At 46.6% G+C, this 17,799-nt stretch overlaps 1 protein-coding gene across 1 annotated transcript in view; it reads right to left on the bottom strand.

The window, feature by feature from the left end:
• Positions 1 to 2,453: 2,453 nt before the first annotated feature.
• LOC119464194 (kinesin-like protein KIF11) overlaps positions 2,454 to 17,799 on the bottom strand; it is a 57,128-nt gene continuing 41,782 nt past the window's right edge. The window contains exon 8 of the mRNA XM_037725062.2: positions 2,454 to 7,109. The gene's annotated coding sequence lies outside the window, so the exon portion shown is untranslated. The remainder of the gene's footprint in view (positions 7,110 to 17,799) is intronic.

Below are 17,799 nucleotides of genomic sequence, written 5' to 3' on the forward strand. Positions count from 1 at the left end.
ATGCTGAAGAGGCAAGACTTAGAAACAAAAACCAGACCAGGGGACAGCGAGCCACTAAGCACCTGCTGTGGTACACTGAGGAACACTTTGCATAATCGTCCACCCAATGCTCAAGAGGCGAGACTTAGAAACGAAAACCACACCATAGGACAGCGAGCAACCATCAAGCTAGCACCTGCTGTGGTACACTGAGGAACACTTTGCATAATCGTCCACCCAATGCTGAAGAGGCGAGACTTAGAAACAAAAACCATACCAGAGGACAGCGAGCCACCATCAAGCTAGTACCTGCTGTAGTACACTGAGGAACACTTTGCCTAGCATTGACCACGTGGAACCAGCTGTCTGCTGCTAGTGCCCAACACTGCCATCATGAATGCAGTACACAAAGAGCATGCATGCAAGAACGCTTCAGTTCCGACTTGACATTTTTTACTTGTCGCTTTCTTCTTCGTTTTATTCTATTGAACATTATTACTGTTATAATTAGGTGACCTCTGTAAAGCCAAAGAAACCAGGTTTGATTGTGTGGCAACTGCACTACAGAAAATTGTTTCACAGAGGCATGTGCCCCCATACATTTCGCTAAATTCAACTTCACACCCAAGATATGCCAGTAAATTCTGGCCCAGCAGGCAGTGAGAGTTTTCAAAAAACTATTAGGTAAATTTTTATGGCAGATTCTAAAGCTCAAAAAAGAAATAAATGCTGCTCCCCATTTATCAAAGTACAAAATCACTAATTTCAAGATTGGTGGTTTAACTGTGGAATTATTTTTGTTAATTATTTTATTGTTTCACAGCATTGATTATTTGTCTGGCTTCCAAGTGTAACCGATTGGCATGTGAATGAAGTCCCTATGAAACCAACTGGATAGTCCCATTAAGACCAGATGGCATTTAGGATCCTTCCAGTTCCTAATTCTAGATTCCAACAGGAAACCCTTGAATTCTAGATTCCAACAGGAAACCCTTGAAAATCGTTTGATCAACATGACGCCACAGATATATCGGCCAAAGGGACATAAGAGGACCAAATGGAACTGTCTTAATACCAACTAACCAGTCACATCATAATGTTCAATTGGGGACGCTTCATATAAACTGGACCCATAACGATGTCAAAACATTCAAATTGGAAGAGCAATGTTCTAAAGGAATTACCCAAATTGGAATTGTGCAACCGATGGAACTACCAAGCATTCAAATCGTAAAGGCCCTGTTCTAATTGGTCCCCAATTGGAATGTGTACAAACAATTGGAATAACAAGCATTCCAATTGGTAGACCACATGGAAAATTGTGCACAAACTGGCATGACCACTTGGAACTGTCAAGTCCAAATGGACTCTCCCATTGAAGTGTAACATTCCAACTGGCTTCCAGTTCATTGCAGTTGGATACCATTGTTAACAATTGGTATGACCAGTTGGCCCCATTGACTTTTTTTGACTGGGACTCGTGTTTACCTACGCAAAAGATTTTTTTTGTTACTTTATAGTCACTCTAAAAAATTGCAGGTAAATTTTTTTTAAATATAGGTCATTCTGAAGATTTTAAATCTGCAACGAAAAAAATTGACCCTCAAAGAGTTAGAACTGGCCATTAGGTCTTTGCAGCTTCTAGTTTGCAACAGATTGATCATGAGACTGCTTCATGTCCCCCACGTTAATCTGTTGTGATTTCTGTTTAACAGTAATGCAACTAAAGGACAGGTGTAAATGAAAAATAATGGTGAAACAAATAAAATAACTAGCTTCAGCAGTGCTTGAGTCATGTGATGCACTCTACGTATGTGTGGAAATTTTTTTTGTGAAGTTCTCTTTGCCTAAGCCCTGGTGTATGGAGTGACGGCTGCTGCTACGTCGGTCAGTATCTCGCCTCATGCTCCGGCTCATATACCACAGAAGAAATAGCGCCAGTGAGTGCACCTTTTTCTGTGTAACCAAACAATAAATTACAGCATTAAACCTGCACATCTAATGTTGGCTCCTAAGTATCTCTAAAGCACACAAACTTCTTAATGGAATAGTGCATGATACTCAATGACGTCTTGGATCTTCTTAAATTTCTTATATTTGGAATCTCCCATTATTTGTCATTCAGGTATTTAGGGACACATGGCTCCACGTGCTGTGCCCTGGGACAACCAGACTGCAGTGGCGTGTGGCACCACTTGCCTAACTTTGATGAAAGCAAGAACAAAATTTTGATATGTATAACGAAGCAAAGTGCCAATTTTACCAACTTTGTTATATCCAAGTATAACTTCACCTACAACACACACACTGTAAACCCGATGTAATTGTGGTAAAGGAACCCCTTGCGTCCTTTCCCCTATGTAATTACACTTCCTTCCCGTCTGTCAGCATATCACAAAAATGAAGACCTGGCTCCAACCAAATAACCTACCCCACCCTCACCACTACCCTAGTAGCAGACCAACACCCGGCAATTCAAGAATCACTCAATCACCTCAACTCCCACGCGGGGAGAAAGTGCCCTACTCAAATGCCAATTTCACCAAACCTATGACTTGAACATCCTTAACACGTACCGACTACTACACTCCCCACACCCCTCTACAGTCCCTAAACATTACGCAACAAGAGGTTGAAAGTTTTGATGCTTTAAAACAGAAGTTTCAAGTGTACTTTGGTCATACAAAGAACGTGGTTTATTAGAGTGCACGCTTCAACTGGCGCAAACACGAGACAGGCAAAACAGTTGAGCTTGTCACCACTCTTCACAAGCTTGTAAGCAGTTGCAAATTCAACGACATGAAAGAGCGCATTGTTCGTGACAGGTTTGTAGTTGGCTTCCGAGATAAGGTTTTTCAGAGGCTCTTCAAATAGACCCGAAGCTTACTTTGGCAACAGCAGTCACCAGGGCTAGGATTACCGAGACTGTAACGAAACAACAAAGCGAGCTGAAAGTGCTAGTAGAGCTGGCAGCTGTCGACGCAGAAAAAAATGGAAGAAAGCCTGCAACCTGGCAGCCAGTGCCTGCCAAGGCAAGTATTCCCGCAGCACAACCTGTGCGAAGGGCAGGATGCGACCCGACCCCGCTTCGCCAATGAGGTCAGCCGCAGAACGGTTTCCTGCATCAGAAACTGTACCACGCCCTCCCGTGAACACTACAGAATGGGAACCACTTGTGTCGTGCCCCCCCGGCCGTCGTATTCAGCCACACCGAACAGACGGCCACCGACCAGATATAGAGACGAGCTGTGAATGTGTACAGATCTGTTGTTATTTGATGTTGTTGTTTTGATGTAGTATAATGATGCATATACTGATGTATACTGATTCTGTATACTTTTTGCATTCTCTGATGTTGTGTTCCTTGATGTGTAAATATATTTCGGTGTGCACTTCTTGATGCTCTTTTTTGTTGTTGTCATGTATAAACGAAGTGCGATTAGCCTACTAACATACTAACACATTTACTAAAAGAAAAAAAAAAACAAGGAGGGAAATATGTTGTATCCTGTACATATATTTTACCTGGTTTCGGTTTCAGTGTTTACTAGGTGGGCAACACTGTGTCCCTGTGCTGATATATATTGGTGGAATCTATTAAAAATCTCAGTATGCAACAAGCAGCCGGTGTGCTGGTCACGTCACTCCACCACTACAGATGCCTCATCGTATGGCTTGGGAGTTGTAATATTTCACGAGACTACAGATGGCAGCAGATGCCCCATAGCATTTGCCTCCCGCACACTAACAGCAGCAGAAAAGAAGTATCCGCAAAGTAAGCGCGAAGCTTTAACTTTGGTTTTCGGGCTTGAGAAATTTCATCATTACTTGAATGACAGGGAATTCACACACACTGTCCACCAGCCACTGCTCGGAATCCTTGTCTAGGATAAACCAACAGCTACTCTAGCCATAGCACGAATGCAGCGTTGGGCCATGTGCCATGTGCAGCCAGCAGTGCAACTTGTATCACTCCAGCCGTGGAGCTACCCTTCGAGATGCTTGTTTATTTTGCGTTCAAAGATTCTAATGTGTTCCTTGCTTTGGCTGATTCATTTTCTAAATAGATAGAAGTCTGGCCAATGTCATCAACATGAACGATCAACAAACTATGGAGTGCCACTGTGGCTTGTGGACTGCCTGAAACATTAGTAAGCGATAATGGCCCACAGTTCACGTCCCCTCTCTAACTTTTTTACTTGTTCGCCAAGAAGTTCTCTAACTTCTTGGCGAACAATGGTGTGAAGCATATTCGCACACCACCGTACCATGCCGCATTTAACGGCGCCGCTGAGCGTACTGTTCAGACTGTCAAAAGAGCGTTGATAAAGCAGGTACTTGAACCGGATGTCACACACTGCAGTGTTTGTTGCAAGAGTGTATTGATATCCTTGCGTACAGAAATACACCTAGCAGCGTAACGGGCCAATCCCCAGCGCAGTTGTTTTTAAAGTGCCAACCATGCACGAAGCTTTCTTTGCACAAAGCTTTCTTTGCCCAAACCCAGCTTTGGTGGCGTCAAGCAGCAAAAGCAAGCTGACATAAAAAAAAAGCGTGATGTGATGTGTGGTACTGAGCGTGTGTTTTCTGTTGACCACCTCCAGCCACACCATGCTGGCTCCACCACAGAGTTAGAGCGACCAGTCGCAACGAGCGTACTGCATGATGGGTCACCATTGAGTGAACTGCCTCCAAGTGAAGAGGTGCACACAGCGAACGTGCCTTCATCAACGGAAAACCCAAACCTGGCCACTCCTCAACCACCCCTGGTGGACAGTGTAAGCGCTACATCTGGCACTGCAGACACAGTACTGCAACCTAACCCAGTGCCGCTACCAGCATCGTTGATGACCTCTTCTACTAGTAAAGCGGAAAAAGCCCTACTTCGCAGAAGCACTCATCTGCGCAAGCAACCAAACTGATTCAAGCACAAAATTAAGTGAACACTGTCTTAAAGTAAGGGAGAAGAAATGTGATAGCGCATCGCTGTACTGTGACGTTACTTCAGTCTGAAAAGAATCCTGATCATGTGCTGTTATAAGACATCACTCCTCGACCTTATACAGTAGAACCCCGCTGTTACGTTTTTCATGGGACCGTAAAAAAAAAAAACTTAAGAGCCGGGAAATGCAAGAGCCGGGAAACAGGAAAAATTGAGAAATGGGAGTAGTGTTAACTGCACAGAATATTATTTAATTCTTACGTGTGAAAAAAAGTAGTTTCGCCCGACAGCCGAAGTATCGATTGCGATAAGCTATACAAAGTAAGAATAGTAGTTTTATCGTCCGTATAAACTTGTAAACATTTGCTTATTAACCAATTAACAAGCATGGTGTCAGCCCCCACAGTCAAACATGAACACATCACACTCGATGAGCGCGGACACGCGCTGTCGAACGCTGGCGTGAGGAACTTAAGCGCCGCTGCAGAAGCGAGCGAAGTGACCTTCGTGCTGTTGTCTATCGCTTCAACGCAAACTAAGCGCCGAGAAAACAGAGCACGCACAAAGCTACGAGCCGCCGACGCACCTACACTGCGTAGACTCTGCCCCCACGCAGATCGCTTTCAAGATACCGCCTGCGCGACCGCGCATCGCCGCGCAGTATGATGCCAAAGCACAACGCTGCCCGCTATCCCTCCCGATCCCTCCCACCTCGCTGGTGCCTCGAGCGCAACAGAAAAAAGCGCGCTTCCTCCCTGCTTTTCTTTCTTTCACGCGCGAGACACAGTCGTCGGCTCCACTCGCACATACAGCATACGGCGCACGGCGACGGCATTATCACCCTGGGACTTTATATGGAACATCGATAAGCCAAAACCAATTTTAGGGCCGCAATTGCGTCATAGACACCACCTTTAGATAGCAAATGCGGATCTCAAGGGCCATACTTTTGCTGGCGGAAACCGAAAATACGTAATAAGTGTCGCCCCCGGCACTTTGAGCGGCCAATGCCATCGTCAAGCAACCAAGCCAAGCGACATGAAAAGTCAAAATGGCCGCTTGGGCCGGCGTGGTGTGGCAGTTCGCGACGTATGATGCGGGAACGGTCCCAGAGTTGCGATGTAACAGCGAGGTTACCAATGCATTGGGTTCTAAGGGGGCTGTGCTGGGACAGGCCGAAAACGACGTAACAGCCGGGAAAACGCAGCACCCAGGAACGTAAGAGCGGGGTTCTACTGTATATATCTTTATGGATGCACTGAATAAACCGGCATTTGCTCGTCATGCACGCGTAAGGTGTCAGTCATATCAGTCCCGTTGATTTCTTTGCGACTGCTATGTCTATTTCAATTCAGTTTTTTTTTTACAATGTTCCTTGAAGTGCAGTTCAAGGCATGACATTCTTGCTTTTTCAGAGTGACTTTTTATTGATTAATGATTCAACTAGATGTTCAGTCTAGATGCCTGTTGTAGTCGCCTCATACAAAACAAAAAATAAAACAAGTTATGTTGTAAATAAAAAAATCTAAGGATGTCATGCTTTCAACTAGGTATTCATTTTGGAACGCACAGTGCTTTGAACTAGTCTTCACCATATTTTGTAAGTCATTCAAGCTTGGGACAAGCACAAAGGATAAAATATTTGTATAAAATAGTTGTTGAGATATAACTTTGAAGTTTTCATCAAAATCCATGAAGAAATAAGGAAGCTGATTTCGAAAGCCACGTCCCCTCTTAAGCGAATGTGGAGATATATATTGGTGGAATCTCTATTAAAAATGTCAGTATGCAACATGCAGCCGGTGTGCTGGTCACGTCACTCCACCACTACAGATGCCTCATCGTATGGCTTGGGAGCTGTAATATTTCACGAGACTACAGATGGCAGCAGATAAAAAACAAACAAAAATCACATTACTGATCCCCTTGCACACAAATTTGTATGCTATACATATAGCATGTGCGAAGCACACCATAACACACACCATAACATGCCATTAGGGCATAACTACCATAATGTTGCAGGTCCATGTGTTACGGTCATTGCAGAGCCTTGTCTTGCAGAGCCTTGTCTTGCAGAGCATTGCCTCGCAGGTACAGCAGGTATTGCTCTAGCTCCAAACCTCTCGTTCTTTTTCAGAGTGTAAGCCCCGTCATCTTCCTCCAGTTACAATGTATTTTGCAGTATCTGGAAATTAAAGCATAAGAACATGAAGTTTTAACTGTCAGCTCTCAAAAACAGCAAATAGCCTTGAGCGCCATCTTTTATAAACAACGCTAGAATTCATTTCGCACAAAATTACACAGAGGATTTCCTTTGGTATATGAGTCTTACCGATGACCCAAAAACACAATGAAAACAATTAGGGCAGAACTCATCCACGAGGACTACCAATTATGCGAATAGCAGCTTGAACGGCCTGGCCGGCGCTCAACCGTTTTGGCAGTGTAGTGTTGATGGTGACATCTTTAGATTTCTCCAAATGGGCAGCCCTTTCGGCGTCTGTGTTGGTTGCTTGACGTTCCCGCTGAGTATTCTGCATTTGCTGTAGGTGGGCAGAGCGGGCCTCAGTTGACGCTTATGTTCCTGCTCCTCTTCGGTGGTGCGCACATTCTTCGAGCAAGGCACTTTGCATGGCAGAGCAACATGGCCACAGCGCAGAACCAAGACAGTAATGTGGGTTCGATTCCACCCATCACCGAAGGAAATTTAAAGCATTTTTTTTACTGATGGGCGCTGTGTGAGAGATTAGGTCCCATCAGTTTTGTAACTGTACTGCGTTCAGGATCGGCCCACATTTTTATACTGCACTATCTTTGGGATTAGCCTATATTTTTGGTTAGATAGCCAGAAGAAAACTGGCTTGTTAAAACCAAGAATGCTATTCCCATTAAAAACTTGTACTTTTGCACTACCTTCAAGATTGGCCCATATATGCCAATACAAACTCATGGAAAACACTATCTTAACTTTGTGCTTGCTGAGCCTATATACTCCATTTCATACATAGTAGGCAATGTTGCAGAAGATACATAATTAGTGCAGTCATAGAAGTCTCACTCCGCTATGTTTAGAGCACAGAGCACAACGCTGCCCGCTATCCCTCCCGATCCCTCCCACCTCGCTCCTCCACCTCCACCACGTCCACCTGTGGCCTCTCCTATATCCACGCCGGCTCCCAACCTTCGACTCCTCCCCCTCCCGTCCAATATGTCCGCCATCTTGCATGCCAGCCGTCGTCACGCGGCAGCGCAGCACCAGGGCAGAAGGGAGTTTCAACACGCAGGGGTAGGGAAAAGGCGGGGTTCCCTAGGAGATACCAAAACTTTGAATGGTGAAGAACATTGCCTTGAAGTGTAGCTTCATGGAAGCGCATGCCACGCCGCCGTGAAGCCACTCGTTAAGGCAAAATTCGCGTATCACCTAAACCCAGACTTTACTGCTAAATATTTTAAATTCTTGGTGCGGGTCATATGCGCAAAAATGCAGTATTATTGGACAGCAGTGTCAAGAACGATTTTCTAAATATACATTTTTGTAGACAATGTTGCAAACAGCCATTCTGAAGTGAATCGACTGTCTACTCTAGTTTATGTACATGATCAGATACATAAATGGAAGCAGCAGCAAGGCATTCAAGCTTAGCTAGGATGTGCTCAAAAGAGCCCACCTTGAATGTGAGGGCAGCAGCTCTTTACGTAATATTTTGTGCTTGGCCAGAAAGTGATTCTAGTAACACTTCCTTCAATTTGTTGCAACCTGCATTAGCCTTTAGGTCACCAGACATTATAAGCAAGATTAGGAAATGTTAAGGCTATTTCTCATTCATTAAATGTACAAAGTAGAAACACAAAGGGTCTCGATTCTAGAAGCAAGAATAGAAAGAAAGTGTCACTTCTATAACATTTGAAGCAATATTTGATGGCTACTGCAAAGTGAAAAAGGGACATCTGAACCCTTTGACATGCCACTGTTAGAACCACTGAAATAAAAGCAATGCCAACAGGTTTCTCACATGTACATCAACCTCAATGTGAACAAAGCCATCACCAAGGTCAATAGTGCCAAGTCAGAGTGACAGTAGTATTAGAAGGTTTTGTTTACATCAAAAGCAATAAAACTTGTTATGACATTTAATGGCCTCTTCAGACACAAGGTGCCAATAACCAATGCGCACTGCTGGTTAAATGCAAACTGAGAACAATTTGCTCACCATTTTAGGAAAGCTGTTGCTAAATAAATATTGGTCAATCAAACAAGGGCAGTGGAGTTGTGTTTTTGATATTGCAAGTCTACAACAACATATCGATGGTAGCTAGGTGTATTCCTTACATAAAGTGATACCACAGCACCTGTAACTTAGTTTGCTAGGTTGCTTGCTAGGTAACAGCATGGCACTGCATGCAGCATGGTGCAGCGAAGCATAATGCTGCTTTTTACAGTGGCTTTGCGTTACCATTGCATGCAGTTACAGTACAACCACAACAAACACAAAGACAAAACAGGTTTATTTTCATCGCGGGGATGAGGGGGTCGAGGGTGAAAGCTACAAAGAGCTTGACGGGCCCTTAACGCCTGCATGTACAAAGACAACAGGGCAAACAAATCTGTCATAAAACACTACTTCTTTGTTAACAAGAAAAAAAAAATACAGTCTGTACTTCGGACATACTCAACGTAATATAAAATAAACATACATAGCATATCAATTTATCATGTGCAGCAATATTGAAGATAATGTGTAAACTAGAGAAGAGTTGTATGTCTCGTGTAAGCCATTGTTGGTGAATCACGCATCAGCTCCACAAATGCAAACAATTATCAAAATGTTCAGAGACAGGTGTGTTTACAAAATCAATACAGTCGAACCTTGTTATATTGTTACGTGTAGCTGATGCCCAAGGCTATTTTACAATTTATTTACACATAAGCCAACGGAGGTCAAGATGGTGACGCTATATCAAGCGGGAACACGTCGTCTTCCTGCTCTTCAGTGCAGCCACACTGTGGCGGCTGTTCCATATCATCACCCCCGGCAGTAGAAGCCCCGTCCCGGTGCTGAAGCTACACATCTGCAGTGAAAGGTGTGTGATATGGCTTAAGACTTGCTACGTGAACGAAGTCACTTGCAGATGAAGACGACACTGAGGGGTCAGTGGGGATGATTTCATATGTGACATCGGTCACTTGTCGCACCACACGATATGGACCAGTGTAACGAGACAGCAGCTTTTCGGAAAGGCCCTTACAGCAGATGGGTGACCAGAGAAGCACCAGAGAACCCGGAGAAAAGTGCACGTCGCGATGGTGGCAATCATAGAGGTGTCTCTGGTGCTCCTGTGAGGCCTCGAGACTGGTCCGGGCGAGCAGCCGCGAGTGGTCGGCGTGTGAGATCACGTCGCGGGCGTATTCAGTGGCTGAACTTGCGGGAGAGGGCAGCAAGGTGTCCAATGGCAACGCGGGTTCTCGGCCGTATAAAAGATAGAATGGTGAATAGCAGGCAGTGTCGTGGTGCGATGAATTATACATGAACATCACATATGGCAAATGATTATCCCAGTCATGGTGGTCGGCCGCAACGTACTTCGAAAGCATGTCGGTGATGGTCCGGTTGAGATGCTCCGTGAGGCCGTTGGTCTGTGGGTGATAGGACGTGCTTAATTTGTGCTTTGTCGAGCAGGAGCGGAGGATGCTCTCAACGACTGCCAAGAGAAAGCTACAGCCACGGTCAGTGAGTAATTGGCGCGGAGCACTGTGCGCTAAAATGATGTCGTACAGTAAAGTAAAGTAAGTGACGTCAGTAGCGCAACTTGTCGGGAGGGCTCTTGTGATTGCATACCGCGTAGCGTAATCAGTAGCGACGGCGACTCATTTATTTCCAGAGCCCGAGAGAGGAAATGGCCCAAGAAGCTCTAGACCAAGGCGGAAAAATGGTTCGGGCGGGATGTCGATTGGCAGGAGACATCCAGCTGGAAGTGCAGAGGGTGTCTTCTGGCGCTGACAGGGCCCACAAGTGGCAACGTAACGCCATACGGAGCTAGCGAGTCCCGGCCAAAAGAAACGACGACGTACACGGTCGTATGTGAGCGAGAAGTTGGCATCGTGAAGTTGGCAGAGGACAGTCGAACGCAGGTGTGATGGAATGACGAGCAGAAGGTCAGGGCCGTGGGGATCAAAATTGTGGTGGTATAATGTCCCCCTCAGCACAATGCGTTGGCGGGCGAGTTGGTGCGATTCCATAATTACTTGATTAGCGCAAAAACAACGGACACATGAAAGACGAAAGCGCCTTGTCCTGTCGTCTTTCACGTGTCCGTTGTTTTTGCGCTAATCAAGTAATTATGGAATAATGTCCCCTCCTTGAGGCGAAACATCCGGAGAGAGGTGTCACCAGGCGCTGACTCCAACCGGTCGATGAGGGCTCGTAACAAAGGATTGCGGTATTGCTCGCTGCCGATTTCAAGCAACTGGGACACAGAGAAAACAGAAGCGATAGTACCTGCATCTGCCGGTTCTTCCACTGCGTAGTGGGACAAACAATCTGCATCCTGGTACAAGCGTCCTGTCTTATATACCCCGGAGAAGGTATATTCTTGCAGGTGTAAAGCCCAGCGAGCGAGTCGCCCCGTGGGGTCCTTGAGTGAGGATAGCCAGCAGAGAGCGTGGTGATCAGTGATGATACAGAATGGGCGTCCGTACAAGTATGGACGAAACTTCCCAACTGCCCACACAAGAGCGAGGCACTCCCGTTTTGTGATTGAATACAGTCGAACCCACTTATAATGATACCAGTTTTAACAATATATCGGTTATAACAATGAGAAGCTGCTGCACCGTCAACTTTTGTATGTTTTCTATGGTGAAATAACCCGCTTACTATAATGCCCCCATGCCGCATTATCGGTTATAAAGATGAAGTCTGGCTACTGCGTGTCCATGCAGAAAGGGAATGGAATGCGTACTCCTTGAAATGAAAAAAAAAAAAAAAAAATTTGTCGCAGTTTCACCCGAAAGGCGAAGCACCAATTGCGATAGCAAATTAGTAGAGAGCTATACGGAGTAAGGATAGTAGTTTTATCAGCTGTATAAACTTGGACATGCAGCAGCACCAGCAACGCGCAGAACTGTTGCCGACTCCGTCGGCGTTTTGCCCACGCGCGTTTTTATATAAATACGTATTTGGTGCCGCAGCTAAATGTCGCCCGCCCGCCCTCTCTCCCGTCCCCCCCCTCCCCCCCGTCCCCCCACAGCCTTTCGCGTGACGGAAAAAGTTGCATTTGCTCTCTATATATGGAAAGGAGGAAAGAGACGCTTAATTCTGCAGCCCTTCAGGGAGCACGGCGCGGAACGCGCGTTTGCTCTCCGACGTGCGTTCGCTCCCCGTGAAAGCGCGCGTCCCTCGCGCCCTTTCACTCGCACATACAGCGTCCGAAGCGCGGCGACGACGCCGTTGACGTCATACGGAACCTCACGGTGACGGCAGAAATCTGCTTTGGAGTGTCCATATAATTGCTATTGCAATAAAAGAAATTCGAGCTGTTGCACGCCGCCGCGCGTAGTTTTCCATCCTTCTCTGCATGGAGGGACCGCTAGGTGGCGGCGAGTAGTGCGGACGTGTACCCCACGGCTCCCGACATCGATGCATTTTAAGCGGTCGATGCCCGTTTCGTCCTCTCTGCACTACCGGATCATCGCCGGCAAGTCACTGGGAGTATTTGGATACCAAATTTACCCCGGTAGGCCCCATCTTTACCCCTTTTTGAAGCTCAGTTCCGAACTCACACCTCAAGCCTTCCCTAGGCGCCGCGCCGCCCGGCACTCGCCACCGCAGCTGCAAGCATGCCGCTAGAAGCAATGGTCCAAGGCCAAGAAATCTCTCCTGAAGCTGGCGCAGGATGTGGCTGGCTCCCTGCCTATCGTCGTCGTCACGCAAACAAAGCACAGGCCACCGCAAAGGTGCCACAACATTTAGGGCAACATGGCGCCGCAGTTGGCGCCAAACCGCCTGGTCCACTTAAAAGGCTCGCTACTGCCAGCAAGCTGCCAAATCTACCCAACGATCACTTCAGAGTCGTCGTTCGCCTGGGCGGCGGTCTCGACGTACGTCTCTGCAGTCAACACAAGGTATTCAATGCACTCATGATGGCCGCACGCCTGATGCCGTCGGCTACTGAAGAAGACATCGTCTGCTCGAACTCGATGCAGAACATCTTCCGTGGTGAGCACACCGCAAGAAACGAATGCTCTTGCTTATTGCACCGTTCAAGAAATTATTCTCACCAAACAGCGACACCCACTTGCTACCTATCTTACCCCGCCGGGTCACTCCTGCCGCGGGGCGATACGAGGCGTCGACGTCGACTTCACTGACGCAGACTTGCAACGCATGCTACGAACGCCACGCAACCCAACAGTGCTCGGCACACGCCGAATCAAGAACACTACCACGGTCGTCATCCTGTTCGATGGACTCAAGGTACCAAATTATGTTTACTGCAGACCGATCATGTATCGCTGCACTCTCTACAAACGCCAAATAGACACTTGCCGCAACTGCGGCCGAGTGGGTCACCGCCAGGACGTCTGCCCGCACCCCACCGACAAGGTGTGTGATCAGTGCAGCCACGGACCTCCCGGACTGGACCACGTATGCTCTGAACCCAAGTGTGCGCTGTATGGAGGCGCGCATGTAACGGGCGACCGGACCTACCGGAGCCGCTATCAAGTACTGTACCTCGTGCGGCGCCGGCGCCAACGTCATCGACGTGGCAACAAGAGCCGTTCGTCACCGCTGCTGCAAGCCTCCTGCCTGCAGCATACACCCAGTATAGACCTACAAGGGTCGTTCAACCCCAAGACCAGGCCACACCAGGCAGCTCACGGGCCCCGAACACCTCCAAGCCCACTTAGGTCGACAAGGTCACCGGTAAAGGTGAGACCCGCGCACTAGGGATCATTGCCACAGCACGTAGCAGACAAAATTCAAACTCTCGAACGCGAGAATACTTTCCTTCGCAAAGAGCTTTCCGAGATCAAGGCGCTCCTTAAAACGCCCCAGCGTCTAGAGAAACATGAGAGCAACGCAAGTGAACGCTGCCTCAAACCCAGCGCTCCTTAAAAGGCTACTATGTCTAGAGAAACGCAAGAGCAACGCGAGTGAACCTCCCGCTGCCTCAAACCCAGCATGCGGCGCGAAAAAGCGCGCAGGCCCCGCGCTAGAGGCCGAAGAACCTCTAACGATGTCGAGCATAATAGCACACCTGACGGCGCTGCTAGAACAGTTCCATGCTGACATATTGTCCGAAATCAACCCACTGAAACTTCAAATGACTGAAATAACAGCACGAGTACAAATCCTCGAAGCCGACCGACATCAACAGATGCAGGGCCGGCCAATACTTCATCATTAAACATGGCTACCTCAAACAATCTCACCATTTGGCAATGGAATTGCCTTAGCTTCCCAAAACGGAAGGACGCCTTACAACAATTACTGCGCTCAAATGCTGAGAACCCTTCTGTCCTCCTTCAGGAGACGCTCACCGATAGCCCCGCATTGCGAGGATACCGCATAGAGTCAGTCTTTCGGAAGGGTAAATGGGCGATTGACACTTGTATTGCCAAATCTTTTTCGTACACCAAGCATGAAGTTCGCCCTGACCTCAAGGTCGAACAAATCTTGATAGAACTCATTCCGAACGCACCCCTCAGTCGGTCTTTCTTCTTAACGTATACAGCTCACCTGCCCACAGCAGAGAAACTTTCATAGCCCTCTTTCAGAAAGCATGCAAGATAGCAGGTGACAATGCGCTATTGATTGCAGGCGATTTTAACGCTGCGCACCCCGATTGGGGTTACGGATACCTCCACTCGAATGGCAAAGCGCTTGCCACACAGATAGCACACCGCTGTCTCACACTACTCACAGACCCCGTGTTCCCTACACACACGGGTAACTTGGTAACAAGAGATACTACCCCAGACTTAGCACTAGTTCAAAACATCCGCAACTCTACGTGGATTAACACACAGGTTAACCTACGTAGTGCTATTACATCTGTAGCATCACCCTAGCCGTATCCAGTCACCCACCCCGTAAATTCAAGGTGGTCGACTGGGATCATTTTCGCACCCTTAGAAAGCAAGCATCTATCTAGATGCTTGCTTCTAAGGGTGCGAAAATGATCTGTCATGATGAAAATGATCGAAAATGCCATCTAGTAGTGGCACGCGGAAGTAAGCAGTGTGTGAAATTTCACCGATGCAAGCATGCCGCATCGAAGCACCGAACACGACTGCTCCCCCCCCCCTCTCCGCTGGACATATTTTTCTCCATATTTCGGGCTGTTAAGTTGGGTGTGCGGCCCTTACATGAGTGCAGCCCTTACATGGGTGCGGCGCTTACATGCGTCTATATATGGTAAGAGCTCGTGGTTTTTGGCTAAAATATTGCCCTTCACCGCATACTGATATCATGATGTGCCCTAAAAGTTGACAAGGCTTCCTTCTCAAACCAGTGATGGAAAGCGACATCGAACAATATATGGGTGGCAAGTTTAACCGTCTTAAACCTGAACAGAGTGGGAAGAAGCACTTCGTACATTCTCCACTAACATTTTTTCGTGTGTGTGGTACATGGCGGTGGTCCGGCTTCACTTTTGGCACATCATCTCCACTATAGCATGCAACACATAATCCAAACACTTTGCGACTGGCACGTGTGTCGCAGGTATCAGTCCTGTAGGAGTCAAACCAAGGTCAATGTGCGAAAGGAGCAAATGCAGTGTACCCAGGAGGCCTTAAAAATATTTTTGCTGGAGTGGAAATGATGTACCGGCAGTGAAACTAGACCACTGCCATCTTAGAAGGGGCATAATAAAATATATCACATAGTGAAGGACAAAAAGTGCTTTCCTCACACTCCCCACTAGTTTCAGATGGCTAATCTTGCTGTACAGATACTGGTTGACATGCATCTTTTTTTGTTACTGGTTTTAGGATGAAGCCTGAACACCTTGGCAAACTTTATTGGAGTTCATGCCATCAATGCTCAGCCAACGATAATGCTTTCATGAGGAACAACCAGCTCTTATTTTTTCACATAAACAGAGCGAAACCTCTAGCTTGATCTGTAAGCGGACACAAGCTGACAAGGCTCTATTTCAGAGGTAAAGTAGGGGCAAGCACTGGCTTCACCGCTGCTGGTAAGAAGCTGTGGGAGTTTACAAACTACGACAAATTTTTTTTAAAACCTCCTTGAGTATAAACTCCTCCCCCCTCCATATATTGAGTAAGAAAGAAATCCTGAAGCGCCACAATTTTAGTTTGATATCAGTGTATGAAACTGCTCATTTAGGGAACACTTGCTCGTGTACATATAGAGCCCTGCATGGGGCGTTTTTTCTGGCCCGGTGATTTCAAACTTTGCCCGTAGCCAGCACGGGTCTAAAAGATTTGGGCCCGGCCCAGCTCGAGCCTAAACGATGCATGGTCTAGTTCTCGGTTATTGTGAGGATATTAGCCACACAGAGATTACTTGCAATAGTCAGATTTCACTGCGTCATTTTTTCCACTGAAGTTGCTGATTAATAATAATAATATTATAATTTATTTTTTAAGTTACGTCCTCTGTTCACCATGCTTGTGCATTAAGGTGTGATATGAACACCCGTACTACATTTTCCAAATAGTTGTGCGGAAATATATAGCAAAGGCATAGGTGAACACTCCCGTACACACCACTAGCCATTTCATCTCACTTTTAAATATCAAATAACCATTGCAATGTACAATGATTAAACTCGAGCCAATAAACTTGGCGGGAATGTCAATTTAAATACGTTGGCCGATTCCCTTTCATAATATAATACACTGCTGCTAGATATTTTAGATCCATTAAATAGACATCAGTGACACGCAAGGCCAGCGCTTGTGTGCAATCATACCTGTGTCACATAGAATGTGCATTATTTATTGCTTTATTCGGCTTCATTTTTTCAGTCAACAAGTTAGGCATCGGTGGTTCGTAACATTAGTACATATGGACACTCTAGTTTTGTTTCAACATGTAGGGTTGCATGTATCGCGTAGACGACGCAGTCTTTCTTTTTTTATGAAGTTGGGATATGATGCTTGTTTGTTCACATTAATTTCCAGGAACCCCCGTCATGTTAGCAAAACAAATACAGTGGAATCTTGATGATACGGATCTCACGGGGTCACGAAAAATATTCGTATTAGCCGAAATTCGCATCATCGAAACGCAATTAAAACTAGCCAAATTAAGGGGGGACGCGCGGATCAGATTGCGAAAATCGCGAGAAAAATCTATTTTTGAAAACCACGCGTTTCGGTACCTGCAATGCCTAATCTACGCTGTATCAAGATGTTTTGGCTGAAAATGCACTAAAAGTGCCCTAAAATGATTAATTCGTCAGTGCGCAGGGTGAGAAAACAGCTATAAATCGCACAAAATCACCGCAGTTCACGGAGACATATCTCGTATTTCCCGCCACCGAGCGCCGCCATCTTGGTATCGTTCGAAAGCTCAAAGTTTCGCAGTTCCGCTTCTCAGTTCGTCCGTAGTCGCCATCTTGTAACAAACGCACAAACACAAAATAAGCGCGGGTCTGCAATAGGTAGTCACACGGCCCTCCGATGAAAGCGGGTCTCCGATTGGCTGCTGTGCTGAAAGGCGTCTCTCCATTGGTTGCTGCTGTGACAGGGGCAAGATGGCAACCACAGTCAGGCGCGGATCCAGGGGGGATGTCCGGATGTCCTGACCCCCCCCTCAGATTTCTGCATCGCCCCCTCACTGACAGAGGGATGGCCCTGTCGCAAAAAAAAAAAATGGCCACCAGCATTCTTCAAAAGTATT

Source organism: Dermacentor silvarum, chromosome 1 (genome assembly GCF_013339745.2).
Source record: "Dermacentor silvarum isolate Dsil-2018 chromosome 1, BIME_Dsil_1.4, whole genome shotgun sequence".
In the NCBI taxonomy this organism is placed as follows: Eukaryota; Metazoa; Arthropoda; class Arachnida; order Ixodida; family Ixodidae; genus Dermacentor; species Dermacentor silvarum.